The sequence below is a fragment of the Narcine bancroftii genome, chromosome 2 (genome assembly GCF_036971445.1).
Source record: "Narcine bancroftii isolate sNarBan1 chromosome 2, sNarBan1.hap1, whole genome shotgun sequence".
Lineage (NCBI taxonomy): Eukaryota > Metazoa > Chordata > Chondrichthyes > Torpediniformes > Narcinidae > Narcine > Narcine bancroftii.
In genome coordinates this window covers 18891524-18896054 of record NC_091470.1, presented here as the reverse complement: position 1 = coordinate 18896054, position 4531 = coordinate 18891524, and the positions used below count along the sequence as shown (strand labels likewise).

Here is a 4531-nt window from a genome sequence, read left to right as displayed (position 1 = left end):
TTGCCTTTTGTAGCCGGCACATCCTGCAGCCATAGTGTGCTCATTGAGAAGCGAATGAATGCTTAAGGTGGTTGATCAGATGCCTGTTCTACTTCCACGCATTCTGCCCTCATCCAGGCAAGTCCCCAGCTCTTCTCTGACCCATCAGCTGACTGCATGTCTAACCTGCCATCCGCTCCCCACTGCTGAAGGAGTGGGACAAAGCCCTGGCAAAGGGGCGAAGACTGCCTGGATTTTAGGTGTATCTGCTGCTCTGTTTGCACAGTATCAAAAAAAGTAATCACATCTTTTAGAAAGAGGCCATTCAGCCCATCTGGGGTATGAGCTCCATTTCTTAAAATTTAAATAATTTAAAATGTTTAAATTTAGACATGTAGCACAGTAATGGAAGCCCGTGTCGCCCAAAAACCTCAATTAATCTATGACCCCAGTATGCTTTTGAAGGGTAGGAGGAAACCAGAGCACCTGGAAGAAACCCACGCAAACGTGGGACAATGTACAAACTTCTTGCAGACAGTGCCAGATTCGATAGTCAGTCATCATTTTGGGTCAGGGGCCTTTATTGAGACTCAGACAATAAAGGGCCTTGACCCGAAACGCTGACTGACCATTTCTACCCGTGGCCGCTGCCCGCCCTGCTGAGCCCCTCCAGCAGCTCATTGCTTGCTCAAGATTCCAGCATCTGCAGTTTTTGTGTTCCTTCACCAGCTTCCTGTTGCTCTGTTTCGTTTTATTGGGATCTTGCTGTGCACACAATGACTACGCATTTCCTTTAGTAGGGCAGTGAGTGTGCATTACATCTGCTCTGTTAAACCTTCGGACATCTTGAAATACACACACATTTATTTTCTTTCAATTCTTTATATGGTTACTAGTGCAAGCATGCGTTATCTCAGGCACTTCTGTCAGTTTGATCATTAAAATCCACACTGATAGATTGAGCCTGGAACACACTTGGTAGGTTAATGTCTGATAAATTGTTATTTCTGATATCTGGTCAGCTGCCATTGTCCTCTCAGTCACCCCTACTCAGCACACAGACACCGGGGCACATTTGGTCTACAAACCCAACGTCTTTTCACAGAAGCCCACAGGAAAGGGAGGGCTGGTGGGGTTGATTCCACCACCCAGAAAGCACGGCTTGGGGTTCCTTCAAACCTGAACTGACCTGGGCTGAATACATGGCCATGACATCCACTGGCTCTCCAAGCCCTTGCGCTAGGAGGCGAAATCTGAACAGCAGCCAGGTTATAGGCTGCACAATGCAGAGATCCTGATGCTGAAACACACTTCACTGGGTTGGATAGGAGGCAGAGCCAGGTACCCATCGAACCTCCCATTCAAGTCACATTACGTTTGGGCCAATGTGAAGACCTCAAGTGAGTCAGAACTCATCCTTGTGATGCTTTATTTGCCAAATTAAGGAAGGAGATCCTTCCCTCCAATATCGGCTGATTAGTACTTATGCTGTCTGCGCTGTCTAGACAGCAGGATGATGTCATGGGAACCTGCACTCAGCATCAATTTAGTATTAGGGGAATTGGACAGTTGGACTAATGGATGTGGAGTAACCCCAGGGGAACAGCACAGTGGGGGAAGGGGGAGTCAGTTGTTCCTGCAATTGTCATCAAGTTTATTGTCATCTGATTGCACAAGTACAACCCAATGAAGCAGTGTTCTCCGATCTGCGAAGCAAAACACGCAGGCTCACAATCAGACAAAACACACATACAGACACATGAAACATACTGTTCATATATACAAATAAATAAATATTGTTTCATGGATATGAAAATCTGGGATGGTTCGTGTGAGCAGTTCCTTTGGTCGTTCACCATTCTCACTGCCCGTGGGAAGAAGCTGTTCCTCAGCCTGGTGGTTCTGGCTCTGATCCTCCTATACCTCTTCCACGACGGGAGTAGCTGAAAGATGCTGTGTGCAGGGTGAAAAGAGTCCTCAATGATTTTGCACGCCCTCTTCTGTTAACAATCCTGGTAGATCATGTAGTTGGTCTGGGGAGAGAGACTCCAGTGATCCTCTCTGCCACTCTTAAGGTCCTGTGGATTTACCTCCAATCCATTTCTCTGCAGCAACCGTAGAACACTGTAATTCATTAGGCCAGGATAGAGCTCCTGTAGAAAATTGACAGGATGATGGCTGTCTTCTCAGGAGCTGCGGTCGCTGTTGTGCCTTCCTGACAAGTGAGGAGATGTTTGTGTCCAGGATAGATCAATTTTTAAGTGGACTCAGAGGAACTTGGTGTTCCGTATTCTCTCCTCTATCAAGGAGGGTCATCGTCCCTGGTCCTCCTGAAGTCCACAATCATCTCCTTTGTCTTGTGCACAATGAGAATCTGGTTGCTCTTCTCGCACCATTTAACAAGATTTTTCACCTCTTCTCTATTTGCGACTAATCATTGTTGCTGTTGTTCATCTGCAAACTTGATGTCTCTGTTGGTGTTGGATCTGGTGATATAGTCATGGGCCAGTAGTGTGAACAGGAACGGTTGAGCACACAGCCCTGAGGCCAGTGGTTAACGTTCTGCAACCAACGCAGACAGTCTGTGGTCTTTCCATTAGGAAGTCCAGATCCAGTTTACAACCAAAGCAATGTAGCTTCTGTCAGATAAAATGCGGTTTGTAGTCAAATTAAGGGGGTAATTACTGGAGATCTGAGATGTGGGGTGAATCTCTGAGCATTAGGATCTGTCCCAGCTCAGGAAGAAGTTGCACCCATTCAGGATCTGCAGATGGAAGGTTAACATGGAAAAGGGTTTAAAACTCATGGTGGTGAGTGGCAGGGCGGCTGAGGGGGGTGGGGGGAAGAGAGATCAGACGTCCTTTAAGAATTGAACTGAATTTTTTTATCAATGCATGAACCAAGGTACAGTAAAAAACATTGTTTTCAGTACTATCCAGGCTAGTCAGCCTATAACAGAGAAAATGTTTGGTTAAAGCAGTGCAAGATCATTTTATTAATCATCTGATAATGGTGGGGAATAGATCACTCTTGAATCTGGTGGTGCACGTTTTCAGAAAGTTTGCAGATCTTCTCAGCGTCTGTAGGAGACAAAAAGATATATTTCAGACGTTTCGGGCCTGAGCCCTTCTTCAAGAAATAAGCAGAATAAGCCAGAAGCAGGAAATCTCAGAAGGTCTCAGAATTCAGACAATGGGGGAGGAATCCAGACCAACAAAAGGTGTAAATTGGATATGATAAGGGACGAGCTCGGTAGGAATTTATCATGTTTGTGCGAAAGGAGACGGAATGAAGAAACAGAGATAGAGATAGGGAAAGGAAATGGGGGAAGAAGGGGGCGGTGTTTAATGAAAACCAGAGAAGTTGATATTAATGCCATCTGGTTGGAGATGAGGTGTGGTTCCTCCAACTTACAGGTAGTCTCAGTCTGGCAATGCATGAGACCATTGCCAGAGGCTGTGGGAGTGCTGGAGGTGAATCCAAGGGCACTCAGTGACTTCTTTCTCTTCCTCTTAGTGTCGGGGCTGCTGGGCAATGCTAATAGAGTCGCTTTGTTTTCCTTACAGCAGACAAACTTTCATGTATACGACATCTTATGAATTATTACATGACAATAAAAAGAATTGATCTCTTGATCATTATTCCCTAAATGCATTTTAACTGCCAGATCATTAATTAACCATTCTCATTATGCAATATTAAATGTAGCTTTCCTGTTTTATCATTTTGGTTCTTCAACATATCAATGGAAAATCATCATTTATATCACAAGAGCACAAGATAGAGGAGCAGAAGTTGTCCCATTGACCCATTGAGCCTGCTCTGCCATTCTAATCATGAGCTGATTTATCCTCCCACTCAGCCACTCCCCGGCTTTCTCCCCGTAACCCTTGATGCCCTGACTTATTAAATACCTGCCAATCTCTGCCTTAAATGCACCCAACGACCTTGTTTCCAAGCCACCTGTGGGAACAAGTCCCGCAAACTCACGACCCTGTGGCTAAAGAAATTTTTCCACATCTCTGATTTAAATTGATGCCTTTTATCCTGAATTTGTCCCAGAATTCCCTGCCATGGGAAACATCCTTGCCACATCTACTCTGTCCAGGCCTTTCAGCTTTCGAAATGGCCCCCTTCTGTACTCCAACGAGTACAGTCCAAGAGCCGACAATCGCTCCCCATATGCTAACCCTTCCGTTCCTGGCATCATTCCAGTAAATTTTCTTTGAACCCTCTCCAACCCCAGCACGGCCTTTCTCAAATACTACATAAATTATCCACTACACTATTACTAACACTTTCGTTTACTCGCTCTTTATGTCGATTGCTCCCCCATTGTACTGTCTTTGCTAGTTTTGTCTTGGTACATTTTCTCAGCTCTGACTGTTGTGGAGGTACGCTCCTCTATTTGTATGTTCAGTCCCTGACAACCTCTGACGATCACCCTCCTCTACCCTTCCCTTCCGCTGGTTGCTCAGCCTATTTATTTAGTTGTAGGACATTGGTCAAGTGAAGTCAATCCCAACGCAACACAACAGCTCCTTTTTCCATT

The 4531-nt window shown here is 45.4% G+C and overlaps 1 long non-coding RNA gene across 1 annotated transcript in view; it reads right to left on the bottom strand.

Moving 5' to 3' along the window:
- Positions 1–2962: 2962 nt before the first annotated feature.
- The window catches only part of LOC138752258 (uncharacterized), a 41385-nt gene continuing 39816 nt past the window's right edge, over positions 2963–4531 (bottom strand). The window contains exon 5 of the long non-coding RNA XR_011350454.1: positions 2963–3059. This is a non-coding gene — a long non-coding RNA (uncharacterized lncRNA). The remainder of the gene's footprint in view (positions 3060–4531) is intronic.